Source organism: Lonchura striata, chromosome 1 (genome assembly GCF_050655825.1).
Source record: "Lonchura striata isolate lonStrDom1 chromosome 1, ASM5065582v1, whole genome shotgun sequence".
NCBI lineage: Eukaryota > Metazoa > Chordata > Aves > Passeriformes > Estrildidae > Lonchura > Lonchura striata.
Window position 1 is genome coordinate 13,851,537 of NC_140703.1, and position 22,873 is coordinate 13,874,409.

The window sequence follows — 22,873 nt, forward strand, 5'->3', positions numbered from 1 at the left end:
TGAGTTTAGTAGATTTAAACTAGTACTTTTTCCTGGCCTTTCCAATATGTACCTTATCACACAGATGCCTTTCTTAGATGTCCTCACTTACATGCCCTTAGTCATTTAGGCTCTGCATTGTAGTTCCTGGAAGTAAAGACCTTAAGTAGCCTGATAGTGATTTCTCCTAATGCCATTTACACCCTTCTAATAGCAACAGAGCCATAAAAATGATGTAAATATAAATTACTCCTGTTTTAATGCCTCTTTGTATTACCAGAGCGAAGTGAAGTGCCCTTCTCACAAATGAGAATGAGGCCTCGGGAGCCTGAGCTGATGTAACTCACGCACTGATGGCTGAGATGGGAGCAAAGCAAGCAGATTGAAATCTCTCCATCGTGCTCAGGGCTGCGTTCATGGGCACCTTCTTGTACTTTCCTTTGGCTCCGTGAGCAGTGACTCAGATGCCCTCATGCTCAGGCAGCTTCCAAAGAGAATGGATGAGGAGCGTGATGGGATGAGGAGCGTGATGGGATGAGGAGCTTGATGGGATGAGGAGCGTGATGGGATCTTCACCTCTTAAACACAGCTGTGATTCCAGGCCAGGCACGTCCTCCCCTGCCACAGGTCCCAAGGGCAAAGCTGGCACTGAGGAAGTGCAAATATTTTGGTGCAGAAGCCAGGGTTTGCTTTCCCAGGGGCGGTGGGATGGGGAGGAAGTGCAGGGCCTCTGTGCTCTCCTGATGGTGAACTGTGATTTTCACTGTTACCTTCCTCAGAATCTATTCTGTTATTACTTAATTGAGAGAAATTGATTTCTTTGCACTACTAAGAGTAACACTGAGTATGTGTGTTACAATTCTCATTTTGCCAGCATTCACCCTTTGTGTTTGCTTCTTGTGTGAACATTTCAAAGACAGACAATATCTTTTGTCAAAAATGCACTATAACAATATCAAAGGATGGCTGAGTGACTATCAAGCTGTAAATAGAAAAATGCAGGTATTTTAACTAAGTAATTAAAGATTTTATTTCATGCAAAGCTTTCCATGCCAAATAAAAGTTGCTATTAAATGTTTATTAAAGCCAACCACAAGCTCATAGGAAAACAGAAAATTTTGACACTTCTGCAACTAGTGAAACTATTTTTTTTCAAATCTCACCAATTTCAAAAGCATAATGCCTGTAAGTGTTGGTGAAATATCAACATGTACTTTGATTATCAAATCTACTTGTGCAGTATAAATATGCATAATTTATTATATATTAGTATTAGCCATCATTATAGTCACTTAAGAGATAAAAGTCCAGATAAATCAAGTCTGGCAAAGTAACGAACAGATACCATCACTTTTTCTGTTCAAACAGAATAAAGAATGCTATCACGCCAGTCTAATGCTAGAGAAATGTTGTTTCCTCTGAAATTGCCTGTCATAATCATTCTTTGAAACTCTTTTTTTTCTGTAGCAGTGCCCTGTGGTGTCACCACAATCTGCCTGGCATGCAGAGAACAGCTCAGGAGTCAGGGAACTTCTGTGCTTTTACCACATTCCACAGCTTTTACACAACAACTTCAATAGTGCAAATTAAACATGGCCTGCTTAAGCATTGTAACTGAAAAATTTGGTTTCATACTAATTTATAACTAATTAATAACTAATTAATTCATAACTGTTATCTTACCACTCTTCTAAGCAGTCACAAATCAAGAGACAACTATTCCAGCACATTATTTGGGAAAAGAAGAGCTTATATCCAAAAACTGTTGGTCTCAGTTCAATAATTTTGAAACATTGTTTCCATAAATCAAAAGTTCTCTTTTATTTAAAAAAATGTAGAGCTTTTATCAGGCAGTACTGAAAGTCATTTTTTTTAAAGCATTTTCCAGGGGGCTGCAATTGTGTCACTCTATCATGCAAAATATGCTGGAGCTAAATGGAGTCAGTGTTCCTAAGGTTAGGTGACTGTTTAATTAAATCAAGACACGAGGTACAATGTTACAGTTTGCAAGGCTGTGCCTCACAGACATGCTAGGAATGCAGTATTCATCTTATTTGACTATTTAGGCAAAATTCAAATGTATCTACATTTACCCATATTAACAATGGGTAAATGTAACTAACAATATCAGATTCATAGTCGGGGAGCAGCAGTATTTCCTGTGCTCAATAAAAAATTAGAGCAGACTTGGGTCAACCTCTTTTTTCCATATTATGTTCAATGTCTGAAAAACTTGCAAAATATGCTTGCCTTTGTATCTTTGCAAGGACCACAGAAGAAAGGCCACATTTCTATTTTGTGACTGTTGGCTCTTCACTCTGATTCAGAGAATAATGTGATGGACCTTCGGACCGCTGTAAGAGGTATTTTAATAATAAAAAGTAAAATTTAATATAAACCAAACGTATTCTGGGATTCTAAATTGTCTGTGTCTCTAAAATGCCTTGAGCATGAAATATTTCACCTTCAGTTTTGGAAATAGTATGTAAAATATTCAGGATGTAAAATGAAGACTAATTTTGGTTAATAACTGCAGTACTTAAACAATTTACTGTCTGATGTCAGTTTTTAATTGGTCTCTAGACATGCCAGCCTGTATAAAGATATGGTAAAAACAGGAAAGTGTCAAACATGGAGAGCTCATCTGGAGACGTTTCGGGTTTAAGGCCTTGACAATGCAAACTTGTGCATTAGTTATTTATGAATCTTTGAAATTGTTCTTTGGCATCAAGGCCAGCTGGAATGGAGCAGACACTGCAGCACATTTTAAAGACTCTCAGCCCCCATAGCACCCTGGAAGCTTCCAAAGTGTCATTTGAGAACATTTCCTGGTCCAGGATAATGCCTGGGCTGTGCCTGGGGATTACTAAGGAGGGTGCTACGTGGACAAGGCCAAAATCTCATTTGAGATAGGCTAAAAATAGCATTGGCAGCTGAGATTCCCATGGTCAAGAAAGGTTTCCTGGCATTTTTTCAATTGCTCATATAATCATATAAACTTATGCCAGCAGCTTTACATAAAACCTCAAAGAGAACAAAGGTACATTTTATATGACCATGTCTGAATCAATTGTTTAATAAAATTGCCATTTAACTTCTCTTTCATAAAATATGCAAAATATATTCCTTGGTTATTTCTTTTTAAGATATCTTTTCCACTTCTATAATCATTGTCATAGCTTCTTTTTGAAATTTTCTCAGGCTAACGACTTTTTTTTTTTAAACTGGAATCAATGAGAAACAAAAATTTATTTCTGAAGAATTACTTCAGTGCCAAAGACAAACAAACAAACAAAATCCCAAACAAACAAACAAGCAAACAGAAAAAAGCAAAGGAAGCCAAGATGGCTTTCATACAACTTGATATCTCTTTCAGACTTTTTCTGAATAATGACATTGCAATTGGAGCTTGAGTTGAGTTCAACTAATTATTTATCAAAAATGCAAATTTTTTGCAGCATTTCCATCCTCCAGATACTGTTACATTTTTTATTCTTAAACAGTTTTATACTTTGAAATACAAAAAAATGTATTATTACTTTGCAGCCATTTTATTAACAATGACACATTTGTCATTTTTACTGCATGCTAGTCCTCTGACCCTTGTCCCATCCAGAGATGTTATCAAGAATAATATTTTCTTTTCAGTACTTGTTCAAATTTTAAATTGTGTAAAGAAATAAACACACCCTTTTGGGTCTTCAGTAGAAATAGGCCTGGAAAAATTTTTAAAAATATTAAAAAAAACAGGGATATAATTTAACTTTTCTGGATACAACATGACCTTGGATACCATCGTTTATTTCTTTGTGACAGAAACTATTTGTTGAAGATAGAAAAGTTATATGTATTAAAATATATGTAAAAAATGTTTATGTATAAAACCTATATGTAAAGCCTCTTTATTTTCAGTTTCTATATCTTGAAGCAATAGCATTGATATCAGCTAGAAAGCTCACAAGAAAATTGTGTGTTATATTTTTCACAGTTAGTAAAGGAGAAAGTTCAATCTTGTATTCAAGCTAATTTCCATATGCAGAATAAATTGAGGACATTCTCCAGATTACTTTCAAACAGGAAAAAAACATAAAATCTATACTGAAATCTGATATTTATTTTAATAGTGTGTTGCTCAGAAAATTACCTGCTGGCATTATTTTTATGAGATATTATGGAAAATAAATTCTAGTTAGGTTGGTTTGTTTTGGTTTTTTTTTTCTTTTTGTGCAAATTGCAAAGCAAAACCAAGAAAGCCACAGGTTTTGAATGTGTAAATAAGGGCTATAATTTCACCACATGTGCCACACCAGCTGCTCCGTAGGGGAAGGGCAGCCAGGGGACAATCAGGACAGGAGTGAGAGTGCCCACGGCCAGCCAGGAGCTCAGTGTGGGGCAGACAACGGGGATGAGGAAGAGCAGAGGGCAAGGCAGGGGCATGGGGAAGGGAGGGCAAATCTTTTTCACACAGCACTGAGCCAAGGCTGAGGAGCCACGCACCAGCATTGACCTTGAGCAGGCAGCAGTGCAGCAGACGTGACCTTGACTCGGGCAGCAGAGCCTTTGGGGGTATCCCTGGTCTCTGTAGGCAGTGTAGACAACACAACCCTATTTTAGAGGGGAAAAAGGCTCTGTGTCACATCACTTGCCCTCTGGTGCAGCAGTTGGTCACATGGTGCTTACTGGCACAGACAGAGCCTCCAGTAGTTGTTTGCTGAAAGACTTGTACAGCAGAGCTCATGCTTAGCCTGTATCACAAAATGTGTGGTCTGCCAATTAAAACAAGGTCTGTCCAGGTACTTGCTGCAATTTCAGTATGCAGAGCACCTATCTGATCCATTGAGCAGATTTAATTCTAGCACACAGTCAGGAGAAAAACCTGCAAAAAGATGAGGTAATCCTTCCATGGATTTCTTGCAGTTTGTTATTTGTGGGATATTTTTTCAATAAATGCCTTCCAAACTGTTTGCCTTGCTATCCAGATGGACACGACTGCACTGCTCGTTTCACATGCACTTGGCAGCTTACCTAAGGTGAAAATAGATACCTCAAGATATCTCACACACCTCAATAGATAGATGTGTTGACAAAGAGAAGATGCTGAAAGGTACAATACCTTTTCATACCTCCACAATCTGTGATTTGTCTGGTTTTGTCTCTGGTTTTGATCTTCATTGTCATGTACCATATTGAGCAAGAAGATCAGCAGACAGCAAGTGGTGCGTGGCTTTCATCAGCACATATCTGCAATTTGTCAGTGTTAGTATTTCAGGACTCATCTCTCCTCCAGGTTAATCTGATTACTCTGTGTGTCAAAGCTTCCTGTAAGTCAGCTTGCTGCTAATAGAGTCCAGCCAAGGAAGAGTTCATTCCTGCAGAATGTTCTGCTTCTCTTTCAGCTGGAGTTCCAGTGTGTCATCGTTGACATCAAATCAGTTTTCTTCTCCTCCGGGTAGAAGTCAATAATGTGTATAAATAATCACATAAAACTTGCCAGTTTCTGAATCAGAGTTTCAGTTTTTGACAAAGCTTGGAATGGTTTTGAGCACACAGTTCTTTGAACATTTCCATGCTTTGTTTTTTTTCTGTTATACAGCTGTTGTGATTGGTTTTGGGCAGATCGAGTGACCTGTGTAGCAGTCAGCTGAATCACAGCAGAGATTTAAAAGTCACTCCCATGGGCGATAAGCAGGCACAGCCCAGACCTTCCTAATCCCCTTTTGTCTTGGCTGGCTGCTGGAACATGGTGCTGGGTCACAGCTCATATGGGAGATGAGGAGGCAGATAATGCTGCCATCAGCACAATCTGCTCCTTATCTGCTCAGGAGGCAGAAGGCCCTGTTCCCCATATGCCTACTGAAGCCTACCAGAATAAGAAACCCCTCAGATATGAAGACATCCAGCTCTTGCTGTACAGACTTTCTCTTTTCTCTTCCAGGACTGACATACTGCATAAATTGCACGCAAATTTAAGAGGCACCCTGCAAAAAATAAAGATCATATTCATTCAATGATGATTTATACCTCAACATATTTTTTTATGGTGAAGTTTTGCTTCCATTAATTAATTTCATTCCATTTCAGAAAGCCAGACACAGGAAGATTATGTTCTTTAGAAATTATTACCTCCACAACAATTGCATGCTTATTCAACAAGTTAATTTTCCATCAGTATAGTAAAGTTTATTGCACTTGAAGCTTGCTGCTTGCCAGGGAGGTACAGATGCTCAGCTGGCTTTGGACTAACCAATACTCCTTAGGCATTCTAAGTCATGCCAGTTACTTCCTTTGGTCACCTTTGCAGCATCTTATATTTGGTTAAATCACATCTTTATGTACATAGTACACTATCCTCTTATTCCAAGTACAGTGTAATATATTTTTCTTTTTTTAATTAAGCTTAAAATTCCTTTTAACTCTTAATGTTATACATTAAATCCTTGAAGTACTTAAAGGAGCAATAACATTTTGTAAAATTATTTCATTTCAGGAAAAAAAGAAGAATGATACTGTGTGATAGATATAGGAAAATGATGAAAACACTTTGAAATGTAAGATAGAACAGAATTCTAGAAACTATTGTTAATTTTTGGTGATTAATTGCTAAATTTATACCATATTATAAAGCAAGAAGTAATTACTTTTCTACATTAACTATTCTATATATGTGTGTGTCATTTTTCCCAGTATGGGGCTGATCTCATTCTCATCCAGATCAATAGTAATTTTTCAACTTAGTTCAATGGGTGTTAGATAAGCTTTTCTGGGAAAAGTACTTTCCGCAGACCTATTGAAAACAAAGACATTTTCCATGTAAAAAGATATCTACATGATTATCCATTAAAGTAACAATGCAATTCTTATATTACAGGTCACAGTTCTAAGGACTTGCACCCTAAGTAGCTGCATTCTCTTAAGATATATCCCTTGCTTTTTGCAATGCCGCTTTTTAACATTTCTTTGACCTAAATGTACAAAAAATTTAGCACAAGAGTCACAGTTCTAGAAGCATAGTGAACATGTTATAGGGTTTTAATGGTAAAGTACCATTTTGCTTCTCAGTGGAGAAGCCACTTCAGTATATTCCAATATTAATTTAAAAATTAATTCAGATCAAGACATCTTGTCTGAAGGACTCTTAGTTGAAGCCATAAATTGAGGGTTTGTTACATCTGTTAAAAAATATCACTTCACTTTCATCAATTGCATCTTTCATAAAGAATGTTTTTAGACTTTAAGAAAAAGAAAGGGAACTTATCTCTTAGCATGCTTAGTACATGTATTTCTAAAGCAGCATTTATCATAGGTTTGAGTTAGAAGGGACCTTAAAAATTACCCAGTTCCAAGCCCTCTGCCCTGGGCAGGGTCACCTTCCACCAGACCAGGTTATTCAGAGCCCCATCCAACCTGGACTTCAAAATTTCCAGAGATGGAGTATCCAGAACTTCTCTGGGCAACCCCAACTCTTTCGACTCATCAAGTTCTTCCATCTACCTTTTTGTCATGCTAATAACCAACCACAGACCCACATTATCTGCTGACTATGACTAACTTGATAGTGGACTTGAATACAAGACTTTAGTAAAGCCACTACCTTAAAATGAAGATGTAAGAGTCAAGAGGCTGACAGATCCTTTGTGATGTTCATATAAAAAAACATTTGCAGTTGAATTTAACCATAATATAATCCCAGTCTCTGATGCTTAAGCCTCAGGACTTTTTTTTATCCAATACCAGGTTGGTGATCTGGTTTTGTTTCTTATGATTTAAAAATTAAAGCACTCCAGTATCTCTCCCCGGATGAAGAGGGAGGGTGATAAAATTCCATTGGCAGGCACCTGGTGTACAGGTAAGGTCAACTCACCACATTCCTTTAAAACTGGAAGGCTGATTGGGACAGTCTGTCCAAACACATTCTTGAGCCCATCCTACTGTGAACCACAAATTTGAGCAAAGTTATTCTTGGATTACTGTGCCACTTATTATCCAAAAAGAGGGAAAAATAGAGCTTTCTTTAAGTGTCTGAAATCATATTTTCAACTCAATTCAGTACACTGAAGCTTCAATGCAATTTTCTCATTAGCACCTTGACTCAGAGGGGTAGGTTCAGTTGTTAGATCAGGAAACTGTGAAACCAAGGACTATTCCTTTGTTTATGGATTAAGTACTCCTGTACTTAGTGTACCTACTCCTCTACTTCATGTACTTAGTGACATGAAAAAGGCCTTTGTGAAGTTAATGATTCATCCAGTGATTTCTGAATCACAGAATACCACTGATAAGCACCTAAGAAACGACAGTTCCAGAGGATGAGGGAGTATTCATTGTGCAATAAAAAGCAGAGTAAAGTGCAGTTTGGGTGGTTGTGTAGTGATATTTCTGTTGATACTGCCTCTTCAGTGCCAAAACCCAGCTCCATAATCTATAGCTCCTTAAAGAAGCATTTTTTTATTTGGCATTTCTGTTTTGCATTCAATTAACAGGCTGTTTTACCCTGAAAGCCAGACAAAGCCGAGGCATTGTCTCTGGAACCTGCAGGTTTTGATGTGATATATTTGATCCGACCTCCATTCCCCGAGCAGCATTATCCTTCTGAAAACAAAACAATCCAAAATCACGTACATGACAGAGAGACATTTTCCTCTTATAATAAAGTGCACATCTTAAAGCTTGCTGAGATGCTATTTGGCATTGTGAAAAAAACCCCAACACTGCAGCACAGTAGGCATCTCAAAGAGAAAAGGGACACTGAAGGGAAGAGAAAACTGTCTACAAAATCAATGACACTAAAAGATAAACATTCCAGCAATGCACTGAATGTTCAGCGTGTCTTATACAATTCTTTTAATATAAAAACAGAAACTGACATTTGATTTAACTGAGGAATTAGATAATTCTGACTTCAAAGGAGGAGAAGAAGATTGAACTGACAGATGAAATCAGCTACAAAAGGGTGTTCTTTACCCATCATCACTAGAAAAGGAACTGAGGATTGAAATCCCTTCCCAGAAATCACCGATGACCAGAAAAACCCAGTTTATTAGGAACATTCTCATTTTAAAGTGCCCTAGTGTAATGCTTAATCTCATTTAAAATATTATTTTATTCTTTTTTTTCCTTTTTCCTAAATTAGGACTGACACTCCCACAGCTGTATGTTCTTGTCTAGTTCTAATGCAATCTCCCTGTTCATTTCTCTAATTTTCCAAAAAGCATTCACCACCTAGCAGGTATCTACCACAAGCTTTCTTTACCTGTCTCTGAAAAATGAAGAGTCTTGAAATTCATGAAAATAACTCAGTGAGATATTACATTATCAGAATAATTATAAGCAAGCATAAGAATCAAATTTCTTCTGTGCATGGCAGAAGTAAGAAAAACTTAAATTCCCTGAGACATTTGATTTGCTGAACCTGTAATGATTCTTAGCTAGGCAAAAAAAAAAAAAAAAAGGACAGGATTTTTTGTTTGGCAGCTACTTAGAAAACAATAATGCTGCTTCAATTTACTTTTTTTTTTAAATATTATTGAATTTCCAAGTCCTATATGAGCAGAAACAGGCAGGGGGAAAGACAGATAAAAACTTTTTTTCTTTATTCTGACCTGTGGATTTATTGATTTTACTTTTATCTAAACACATGTATTTTGTTTGAAGCTAAAAATCTTCCACATAATTTTGGGAACTGATGCAGTGATCCAAAAAGAGCTGTTTTTAACACATGCAAGAAATAATTAGACCTTAATTTTTCAGGAATGATGATTAATTGGCTCATATTTTCTATTTTCATAGCAAGCACAAAACATATTTTTCTCCACAGTTTCACTGACTTCTGCTTTGTGGGCATCACATCCATGCATCTTTTTGATGTGCTATCTTTCTCCTCCCTGTCAGAGGTGAATAAAGGGCCTGACCATAAACTTAACCTTAATATTAAATATTTGTGCCAAGAATCCCTGCTCTGATTTCTGAGCACTGGAGTGACTAGTCCAAATCCAGGTCTTTTGAAAAGCAGTGCTGATTCTTCTCAGGCTGCAGAGTGTCAGGGCTGTTTGCCTGCCTGACATTAAACAGCAGTTAAGTTTTCTTCTACTTCTATTAAAAATTAATGAGATCAGAAGGACGTAAAAAGCTTTGTTGTTCTAAATTGCTTCTAAAGTATTTCCAGAACACGCTATGTGAGAAAGCCTTTTAGCAGCAGAAATATTGCCATTTGAGAATCTAGAACCCACTTTCCAGAGGTGGTAATGACATTTCCCAGAAGAAAGAGAGAAAATGTTTGAGGAAATTTTCCTAATTAGATGATAGATAATACACCCAAACTGTTGGAAGATAATATATGCAGGAAAGGGAATGAGAGAGGAGAAAAAAATCCAGAGTAGGTGCAGAATAATACAGATAAAGCATTTCCTCCAAATGCTCTCAGAAGTTAGAATTCAAGATCTTGTATAATCTATGGGATGCAAGAGGCTGCCTACAGCTCTTTCTCAATGGAAAATAGTTGGGGAGGATTTGATATCTCTATCGTATCTTATAAAGAAAGAATTACTTCCTGGGCTGAATATTGGACACTAGAGAAGAAGAATGCAGTGCTTAATTTTACTGATTAGAAACAGATGTATTAGTTACACTTAGAATTATTTTCAACTGCTTTTACAAAAAATATCTAAGAAGTTAGATGTTAGACTGGAGATGCATATGTTCTGTAATAAAAATCTACATATGATAATAATTCAGGTTTCTTTAACCTTTAATTTCAAACTAAACAGATCAGAGTATTTCCTTATTTGGCACTGAGTAGTTTTACCAACAGCAGCAATACAAACAGTTCAAAACTTCCTTTGTCTTAACCTACTGTCAAACCAAAACAACTCTGGTCCATCCCCAGATCTAATTCAGCCAGTAAAATTAATATAAAATATTTACTCACAGCAGTTCTGAATTTTCTATATTAATTTTAATTAGAAAATCAAAAGCGAAGACAGATTCTTCATGATGTAAAGTAAACTGACCACAGTAATTAAGAAAACTGACATCTTACACCCCATGTAAAAGTCAAAGAGGATCACAGAGAGAAATCTTCCTTAAAATAAAACTGACAGAAGATGCTGTAAGAGAATGTAATAAAAATCTAGGAAACAATGAAAGAGCACTGTGCATCCTTCCCAACAGGAAGAAGCTGGTTCCTGCAGATCTTCAATTATATCTCAAAACAGAGTTCTTCAAGAAGAAGCACACTTTGAAAGATCCACAGAGGATGTTTCTGGGAGAAAAGATGTCTAAGATCAAAGTTTTGTCTTCATAAGTGAGTGAAAGGACACAGATAAGAATCTACAGGCAGAACACACGCTTAGAAACAAACCTTGAGGTAAAGCAAGCCACTACATTGTGTTACAGGTGTTAATTTAGCCATTCATGACAAAGGAACTAAGATGCTTTCCAAACATTTACAGAAGAAAACCAAATGTCATGTTTTGCTGCACTATTTCTGGTCATCCTGAAAGTCTGATGGGGTTGGAAAAATCTAAACCATCTGGATCCATGTTGAAGAAGAAAAAAACCTCCTGGATTAAAAAAAAAAAAAAAAAAAAAAAAAGACAGACAGACAGACAGACAGACAGACAGAAAGATAGATAGATAGATAGATAGATAGATAGATAGATAGATAGATAGATAGATAGATAGATGGATAGCTCTTTGAATTAGCAATGGTTGGATGTTTATTTTGATGATAATGAAAGACCAGTTTACATACAAAGGATATTACTCTCATATGTAGTTTCAACATTTTACTACCAGAACAGGCAGCATTAGCTTATACAAAAGCAGTGTTTGGCTTCAACAATCCTGACTGTAAACCATGTTCTAAATAACAACATCGTTTCTGCTCATAGGATGAAAAGTGCAACTTTGTTTTGCCTGACTGATATCTTCTGTTTGCTCTCCACACAAACTTGAGCATTTCCATGATGTGTTACTTTTTCTCTGTAAGGCATGCACTTAGAATTCAGAAGAAAATAAATAAGAATTTTAAAGAGAACTCAATTACAGAATATTTTGGGTTGGAAGGGACCTGTGGAGATCATCCAGCCCAACACCCCCTGCCAAGGAAGGGTCACCTCAAGCAGGTGACACAGGAATGTGTCCATGTGCAGTTTGAATATTTCCAGAGAGGGAGAATCCAGGACCTCCCTGGGCAGATGTTCCAGTGCTCTGCCACCATCATGGAAAATTCTTCCTCTTGCTGAGATGATACTTCTTGTGTTTCATTTTATGGTCTTTGCTGCTCCTTCTGTCACTGAGAACTACCAAAAAGAGTCTGGCATCAATTTCTTGGCACCCACCTTGGAGATATTTATGTGCATCGATGAGATCCCCTCTCAGGCTTCTCCAGAAGCCCAGCTTCCACAGTCTCTCCTCATTAAAAGAGATACTCCAGACAAGGATGAGTTCATTAATTTCTGTTAATTAACTGCAAAGCTTATGATATTAGGGAAGCTGCTGTAATTTTTTCAAAGTTGAATTCTCACAGAAGAGCCTATTTTTATCAAAACTCAAACTTTACTTGGAGAAAGCAATTTTAGACCTCTTTTTTTTTTCCTGTGTTCCAAAATGACAGTTCAAAACTGTTTCCATCTTGATACATCAAAATGAGATGAAAAATATAATCATATTTTAAAGTGTATGGTTTTGTTTCTTGTAGGGGGAAAGAAATCATATTTTGATATTTTAAATTTGCATTGTGAAGGGAACAGTGAAAAGGCAGCTACATGGAAGGAATTCATTGGACAAAGATTTCTAGGGGAATTTGAAGGAGCTGTGCAGTGGCTCCAAATGAAGTTAGGATTCAGAAGCCCTGGAGCTGGCAACTTCTAGAGAGGTTGGGTCTATGAGAGATTCAGGAAACTTGAAGTTTCTTTCTTAGACTGCATTAATCCAAATACAGGAGCAAATACTTCAAACTAATTTCACAGAGCTCTGTGAAGGCAAGCTATTTTCAGACAGATTAATTCGGGCAAATAATAGCACCAGAAACACTGTTGGTAAATCAATGACAATGGCAATTACGCTGCCTTGACTCTTGTCACAGTTCACTACATTTTGTACAACTGCAATATGTCAGTCTCCTCACTAAAACAACTTTCACTGTTCCGTGCCTTACTGACCAGAATTATACTAATTATGGGATGAAAACAATGTCCATGTGGAAGTAAACAAGTGACTGTGGAAAAACTCCTAATTGTGTTGTTACTAAACAATGACATTACCATAGGGAGTAAGAGCATAACAGTGGCTTTTGTTTCTCAGGATTAAGCTGTGTTCAAGTTTGTCACTATGCTGATATTATGTATCTACAGGTTTTAAAACAAAGGCAGCCTTGCAGGATGGCCAGTGAAATCACTTGTTCCATGCTCTCACTGCAGGATGCAAAACATTATCTACTTCAGTTACATAAATGTATCTTACATACCCAACCAGATCCCAACATGAGTACAAAATGATCTTCCTTATTTTGTTTATAAGTTTCTTTGTTTCATTTTCAGTATTAGAGTCGGATTTGAAGTATACATACTGTTCTTAATACCAGCAAATGTCTGCAGCAGCAGGCACACTTACAGAAATGTATTAAGAGTGTTTCAGAGCCAAATTCACTGCTTCTTAAAAATGTCTGGTTTCTGGATCAAGGTTTTATTGAACATATCTCTCCTCGGTATTGAATTTGGGACAGTGTAACCTATGAAAATAATGATAAAATATAGTTTGCCCAATAATGGCATAAAGATTAACTATTATAGGAAGGAATAAATTTCTTTCTGGTTGCTAATTTATTCCAAAGTAGGATCTGGCACTCCCAGGACAGCTGAAGCCATGGCATGTTCTGTGCTGTTCCACAGACCTGATGCATGTAAATATGCATCATGTCAGATGTACCATGCTTGCACAAGGAGTGGTGCAACCTTCTGCATCACACTCAGCTGCCCACATTCTCCTAAAACCAGGAATATTTGGTCTCAAGCATCTGTAAATGGCATATGTCTACACAACAGGTTATGGCAGAGTGAAAAGGTACCCAAAGATACAAATGGGCTGTTCCAAAACCATCAGCAGCCCAGCTGCAGTGTTCAGTAGTTCACTGAAACTGAAGTTATCCTTTTTGTTTCCAGACATTTCCTCTGAAAGCTCATAGAAAATCAAAGTGTCTCAGAGACATTTGCTTCAAAACAAACTGTCTCCTCACACAAAGATCAATATAACATAAAGGAAGGAATGAAATCTTGTTTATAGGTACCAAAGACTGAATACGTATTTCTGTCTTTGCTGTATTTAAGGCACTCTTGCCAAGTTCTGAAAATCAGTTTTCTTCATTACTGGTTTGGGATTGAGGACTAATCATTGCAGGCTTTGTGCTTCTATCTGGCAGAATCCTCTCTAGGTATCATGGGTCTAGAGATTTTATTGTTCTAGTTCATACCTATTTCACCAAAATGTGAAAGCCTTTGAACATAATTCAAAAAATTATTGTGTGATAGTTGGAGTACTGTTTTATTTGTATTTATTTTTGTTGCAGTTTGAAAGGCCAAATAACATTTGAGGTTTTCCATATTAACTAATTCAACACATTTGGCCTGGATAACAAGGAACACAGAATAAGGCAACACTGATTATGGTCTGGCAGATGAAAATGCCTTGAGCTGCCTTCAGCTAGAATAGTAAATGGTTGAATAGCCCAAGGCTGCGTTAAACAAATAACCAGCAAAACCTGTCAGCAGAAGTAGGTGACTTTTATTTTCAAATAATTAAGTATAGCAAAATAAAAATCAGTGGACAGGTATGCAACATTTCATTCTTGATATCTTCAAAAGACTCAGTAAAAAAGGATTGAAGAGAAGGAAGAAGAAACAATGTATACTCTTCAGAAACATTCAGTAGCAAAACAAAAATTTTGGGAAAAGAATGAAAGCGAGAGTGAAAAGTGATTTTTGTCCAATGTCAGTCATGTGTTAAGAGAAAATATAATAACAACTGTGCAAACTTCAGTTTATTTTTAACTTCAAGTCTGTGAAGGGGGCAGAAGATCACACTGTGAGATAGAACCGTTTGCTAGGAAAAAAGTTAACAATCAATCTGCAATAATAGTTTTCATGGGTTACAACTGAGAAACTGCTATCCCATTTGCAGCATGTTTTCAAAAAAAAATCTCATTATGTCCTTCAGACAGAAGTATTGAACTTAAAACCCAAGACTGAACTCCTGGAGCATATCAAAAAAGTGCAGAAAGGGGAGTAGCATAAAAATGGATGGTTGGATGAACAGGTACACATCTTTCCTTTTGGTCCTTCATGTGTATCCTTCTATGTCAAGTACATACTTTCAGACCAAATGGGATTTCAGTCTGCAGCCTTTCTATCCAGTACATAGCTCACCAGCTGCTGGTTTTTAAGGAAGAGCAAACAAATGAGCAGACACAGAGCAGAATTATGAATTTTTTATTCACTGAGGATAGTGGTCAGCTTAAGATAAGTAATTTTGCATGAGAAAGATCTTGTGTTGGTCTGTGCATCTTAATGCTCCAAAACTGTGAAACACAAGAAAGGATATGCAACCTTGCTTCTTTCATGTTGAAATACCTGTCTGGATGGGGAAAAGCCATTTATTATAGACATTGGTTCTTTGTGTGGAACCCATGAAGTGTTTTTAAAAGAACTAATTAATACTTACTGGAGGCAACATATAATTTGTATCATAATAGTAATAATAGAGAAATAGAAGAAAGAAACTAGAAATTAAAAAAAATAATAAAATAATTATTTTGAGTCAGCATTCTATTGAAAGCCTGTGATGATATTTCTAGACTGTATGCTCATGTGTAATTAAAGAAAGTGTTTAAAACAGTTAATAAAAAATATGTTAAACTTTCTTTATTACCCCCCAGCTTTTGTACTGACTTTTTTTCTTGCCACCTACTTTTCACTGTTTATGCCTCTCAGGAATGATGCCTCAAGGTCAAAGTAGTGCAAATTCATACTCACTTTACCACCAGTTTTGCTCTTCCAAGCAGTTCAGAGTAAGCTTCAATTCTGTTTCCAATTTGTTTCTTCTGGGAAGGATGTTGAGTGTCATTTTTTTTCTCAGTACTGTGATGTGAAATAGATATGTGCTGTCATGCTTCTGAGAGATTGGAGGAAACAAAGCAACTGATTTTTAAACCAGACTTCTGCATTTATTACCCATCAACATGAAAGTCACAGGGAAAAAAATGGGAAATTAGAAGATATTGCTGTCCTTCAAAATTGCTGAAAATTCAACACACTCATCACAAGAATTTTGTGGTCTCCACCCACTTAATTGGTGTTTTATGAATTCCTTCCTTTTTATTTAATAGCTATTTGGGACAGATACTGTTTTGCTTATTTTTTGCTAAGTCAGTTGTTTGGTTTGAGCTTTTAAAGAACTTTTTCTCAGGGCACTGTTCATTTATTAGGTGTTAAAATGTTGAAACTTTCAGCAGCTATATGCATAAGGGTGATGGGTGCTTTGCTTCTTTGCTTTTAACTCCCCTTCTTTCTCCAGTACATGTTCTTTTAGGCATTTTGTTCTTAAATGACTTCTGCCTGTCTTTCTCTAGGAGACAGCACAAACAGGATTTCCTAATAAATGGAAAATTATGTGAATATGGCCCAACAATTCATTCAGTCCAACAGGTAGGAAAATCATCATTCTCCAGGGTAATAAAAATCTGTCTTTTGTCTTCTGTGTCACATAATGAAATGACTCCAAAAAATCAGTGTCAGGAAGGAATCTCATGGGATGCTCATGAATACCGATCTCAATGTTCTTATTTTTTTAACTGATTCCTTTTAACAGCACAGCCTTATGCTCCTTTAAATGTTTTGGACAGAATTTACTCTAAATCATGGCACCTAAAAAGCTAAAAAAGGATAGAAAAAGGGACTTCAGGGAATTGGTAGGCAGCAAGCTCAGCATGAGCCAGCAGCATGCCCTGGCAGCCAAAAAGGCCTCCAGCACCCTAAGCAGCATTAACAGGAGCACAGCCAGCACAGCCCTGCCTGAAAAAAACCCCAAGCATTTATTACTATATTGAGGAAAGAGGAGGGTTGGCAATAGCCAAGACAGCACATTCCACCAGCAATTTGCTTTCTCAAAAAGCCTCCTGGATGTAAATCTCTGTTGTCATGTAAGACACATCCCATGGATCATGTCCTTCCTGGTGCTCTGCTTTGCTGTTTCACCTGGTGCAACCTCTGTAGCTGTTGATGGCATTTTAGTTCAAGAGTTAAATAACAAGTCACGTTTACATGGCCATGCTCACACATGTTCTTTACCAACCGAGCAACAAGAGCCATTATGATACAAAAGGAAGTCATTTCTGCTGTTAGCATACTCAGGCAACAAAGAAGTTCAGAATATTGGATCTTACTGATTTTTTATTTAGCTAGATCAGCTTGGATACAATGGGAACAGAAATTTGAATAGGTAGAATGTATAGCAATTGCAATTTCCATGTCTGTTTTTCAAAAATATTATAAGCATTTCTTATAAATTGAGTACATAAAAATAGTATGAACTGATAAAAGACAGAAAATCTTTATCCTCATATAAGAGATTCAGAAAGAAATATCATCTTCCTCTGGTTTCCAGCACTGGCTTTTCTAGATAGGATGCATGACTAAGACCCAAAAGGAGCACAGAAATATTTACACAGGCCAATGATGAGCTCAAAAGCAATAGCCTAATCTCTCTAAAGAGATGTTAAGATACACCAGTAAGAGTTCCTACCTAACACGATATTTTATAGCTTATATTTATATAGCTTATAGTTTAAATTAAACTGAAAATCTCCAAGGACCGAAGTGGAACAACTCTTCAACCCCTACTGGGAGCCATTTCTGGTCATCTGGCTAATTATGATGATAGTACAGAAAGCCCCTGCCTTTTTAATCAAGTGTAAAACTCACAGTACTTTGCAGACATAATTTTCTGGAAAGAAAAGGAAGCACAGTCAGCAGTGATTGCCATTCAAATTAAAGGTAAAATGTGACAGGAAATATTCTGGCCATTACAAGACATCATGACAGCAAAGATATCTGAAAACTGTCGTGAATCCAGGCATGCCATTAAACATATATTTGTGATAAACACAGTGAAACAATTACAATTTTCCATTTTAGAAATGACAGTATAATTTCTTTTTTTCTTTTCTGCATTGTCAGATTACAAAGTTCATCTTCTCAAACTATTACTTTGCAGTCTGGTTTTGGAGTTAAATCAGAATCTAGTCACAGTGACAATCTCACCACAAAATTTTTTAAAGACCATTTTAGCAAAGGATCTTAAGGAAATGTTTAGCTTGAAAAAATATTGGAAATCATCATTCTTTCAAAGAAGATGGAATATATTGTATACATATATATTGAAAACGTATATTGTAAATGGTTGGAATGGAATATATTGAACATATTGAATATATATATTGTAAAATGGTTTTAAGGAATATATTCTTGCAGACTGACTTCTGCCTCCTAAAGACATGCACATATGGAATGATGTCTTATATAAATACCAGATTTGTGTGCACAGATGCAGCCATGTGCGTGTCTACAAGCTCAGATCAATCTTCAGTTTTCAAAAATTCAGCAGTGGAATTTGAGGACCTAATTGAACCTTTCCTTTTTCTACCATGCAGGGTTTCATTTCAGAGGTGTTTTTTCCTAGGCCATTGTTCCCCAAACAGGTGTAGTGTTGACATAAGTGCCTCTTTGCTCAGGTACATTTCTTTTTTAGGAATAATTCCATGGATGCAATGTCTAATTTGCCCACTACAGTTACTGGTGCTGTGAAGCAACACTTTGTTCTGAGAATGTGTGGAATGGAATATTGTTTCTGGAACAGCTGTCAGCCACCCAGAGCCCAGAGGATTTGAAAAACTCTGAAAAGACTACCCACAAGCTATAATTTTATCCCAGTATACAAAAACCACTTCCAGTTCACATCATTATGTATCCCAGTGCTTCTTCACCTCTTCCTTGTCAGCTCAGCTGTTCAGATTGATGTGATTCTATTGATAGAGAGCTGGCTGGTCCATTCCCTCATAGATGGAAGAAAGAATGATTCCATTACTTACATCTGCATGATAGGGCTGGTGATAAGGTAGTGCCTGCACAGTCAGGTAAAGAAGTTTCTTATTCTCCTGTCTCCTACATCCCTTTGTGCAGATAATCAAGACAAATCCATTTTATTTAGCTTTCTAGAAAATAAGTTCATTATAAATCTTGGCCAGAAATGCCATACTTTTGTCTATTGTTTTCCATATTTTCCCCATTTTCCTTTATCCTCACACTTCTGCTACTTTTCAGTTTCCTAAATCCTAAACACCTCACCATAAAAGGAGCTACAAATGTTCATACACACATGATCAGCATGTGTGTATGTATTACATGTATTTCTAAGCTAAAAACAGGTGATGCCATTAAATAAGAATATAAAGTTGTACAGTAACAGTTTCAGGCCAGTAAAGACATGGGACATTAAGGAAATTCAGTGGACAGAGATTGAACCTTGCAGCTGGATGAACAGGATAAATGATAGCAAGCTTTAATGGAAACAAGACTAAACAACAGCCTTCACCAAGGAAAAAATATTCTGAACGGTGTATGTCAACAATGCACAAAGTCACAGAACAGATTATCCAGGAGTTTAACAACAATGAAATTAACTTTATAATCTCTAGAGCTTTACAAACAACATTATAATAAGAACAAAAAAACCCACACAGATAAGGTATTTCTGCCTGCATATAAATGAGCAATGTTATACTACTCCTTTCTTAATGTAGAAGCTATGATTTATTTGTAAAATAAAGATAGAATCCATATTCATGGAAGTGGAAATACTGCTATGCATATTATGAGAGAGAATTTGTTTATTTAAATGGTGAAAAAAAAAAAAAACAACAATCAAAACTTATGCATGTAAGACATAAATGTACATTGATAACTTCTCAATATACTACATGCACCCAAAACATCTGAACCAAACAGAATAGTCTTTGCTGGTCAACACATCCATCTTTGTGGGAAGATATTTTTTAGTACCAGATCATGTTGATTCTCATTCCAATGACATGCCAGGTAAACTAACTCAAAATGAAACAACAACATCTTTTAATGGTGGATGGTTTTTAATGCCTCTTTTGTGGCCCATGTTAAGTCTTTGTTGATATAAAAATATATATAAATGGCAGAACTTGTAACCAATTTCCATGTCCACTGATGAAGCCAAAGACTGTCAGTTTATCATTATTCACACAGTACTTTGCCTTCAAAAGCAAAGTGCAGGTTGGTTAAAACCATACAAAACCCCCCTTAATTCTTGAGATATAGGTAATTACTCCAGAGCAGACCTGAGACTCACCAGTAGAACAGTGTACAAAAAAAACCCCAAAAAACCCAAAATGTCATTACTTGAGTTCAGTGTACTAATTAAATAGAGAATTATGCTTTCCACATCTGTCAGTCCAGTGCCTTTCAATAGACCATTCAGCTCAGGTCTTGTAGAAAGAAATAGCTACCTTCACAAAATATGGTACTTAATTTCAGAAAAAAAAGTTATTCAAATACGTAGAAAAAATTAACTGTCTATTTGTATGATTATTACCACAGCCCTTAAATTACAATAAACTAAGATTATTGGCAGAAGCTTGACTCTAGCTTTGAATTATTTTTTTAATAGTAATCAGATAAAATTTCCAATTTTCCCATCCTTTAATTTGAAATCTGATTTCTTAGCTGTGAGATGGCATTTAAAGTTCTGCCTTTCACCTAGCTCACGAATGTTAGTAGGCTTAAAGTGTTTCAAAATAAAAGAATGATTGTCACTGGAAAATGAGGGTTTTTTGCATAGTCATTGTCCTTCTTATTTGCTAGACAATCTCATTGTGATATGATCACATCTTCTCTTCAGACTTTTCAGGGACACGAGATCATGTTTGTAAATGCTTTCCATTTCAGTGTTGTAAAGCCAAGTCAAAGATTCAGGGATAAAGAGTATGTGGAAGCATAATAACACTCTCAAGGCACTATACGACAGCAGGATAAGAGATCTTACAATATTAACTATTTTTCTTCATCCCAGCAGGAGTATTTTTTAAAGGAACCCATGTTCTAAAAACATACATCTTGAGAGCTTTTCTGGCTGAATTTCTAGTCTTTTCTTTTTTCTCACAAAGGCTCATACAAAAAGAATATTTTCTAGGACACAAAAGAGAATTGAGGACTAAAAACAGTAATTTTTTGACCCTGCAGAAATCTTGCATTATATTTCCAGAAAACCTGCTTTGTAGGAGGTTTTTACTTACCTCATTACATACAAGGAAAGAGGCATCCTTGTTCTGAATTTCATTAGTATCTGAAAACATCACTCAGAAGTTTCTAGCAAAATACACTCTCCCCATCAAATCAGAGTCATAATTGACATTACTTATGGTTCCCCAGTTTTTTACCTAAAATAAATATTTGGAAATTATTATAAGAAGGTTCTAGCTGAAGATATGTTCACAGAAGCCTAAAAAAAAGGAAAAAGCAGAAAGTGCAAAAAATCAAAATTAAGTAGAGTAAGCAGGTTGCAGTCACAGTGGGTATTTCAGTTCTAGACTGAAAAATAAGTATTGATACTAACATGGATTTTGTTGGAGACTTACAGGCAATTTCATTTTTTCTTTGCATAAAAATGGAGATTAGAATAAATCAAATAAAGGGAAGGGAAAATACTCACAAAAAGTAGGTTTACAGTTACTACTGGTTTCCTCTCATAGGTTAAAGAAATCATTAGCTTTGAAAATATTAGAAAAGAACTCAGTTCAAGTGTAATGGAAAAGAAAATTAATCTTCCAAGAACAAGTTCTGAAAAGTAGTGTTTGCTAAATGCTTCACCACTAGTTTTCATTCCCAATACTACAAAATTGCATCTAGAATATATCTTATATCTTTATAAGTTGAAGTCATATAATGCTATTAACAAACTTCCTGTACTTTCTTTTATATATTTTAAAAAGCAACAGAAGGAAACAGCTTGCTAATGGAGAAAATAAATTCATCACATTTTTAAGATTTTTCTTCACACAAACACACACAAACCTCTTATTCCTTTAAATATACTTGGTTTGAGAAAGAAAAAAAAATCACTAATTTGCATCTGACAGGCACAGATTTCAGGACTTAAAATGTAACCCAGTCTGGGGGTGTATAGAGATTACCACCTCCCTTCTGAGGTGGTCCATGTCACAAAGCCTGGATAGAGTCCCAGAAAGCCCTTGAGGAGCATTCATCCTATTTAGGAAAGGTTATGTGCAGCATGGGATGTTCTCCAAGAAAGAGAGTCCATTTGAGATAAAAATGAAGTCTTTTCTATAACACAAGAGGGAGTAGGATGCACCACTTTGAGCAGTCAATAGATGCTGCTAATTTTGATTTTTCACCTGTAAGAGCCAAGAGATGATTATGTCTTCTGTTATTTCAGATCAACTTGATTTTTCCAGACTATTTACCACTTGCCCAGAAGATAAATTGTTGCTGCAGTTCCTTGTTTATGCACCTCTTGGTGGTACCTCTGGGTGCCTCTGGCATCCAGATTCCCACAGTTGTCATTCACACAGTTTCCAGATGTTCTTTTCAAAGAAGTTTCTGATTCACAGAGCTACTTCCAGGCCTCAGGTTCCAAGCTGAGAGGCCTCCCTGTGTCACTATTTTTCAGGAGATCCTTTCCCCAATATTTTTACCTATTTAACCAGGCCATCTTATTCCTGCTCACATCAACGTGTTCTAGAGGGCTTAAGGGTTATCTTTGAAGCATTTTCTGATGTCATCACTACTTATGAAGCCCT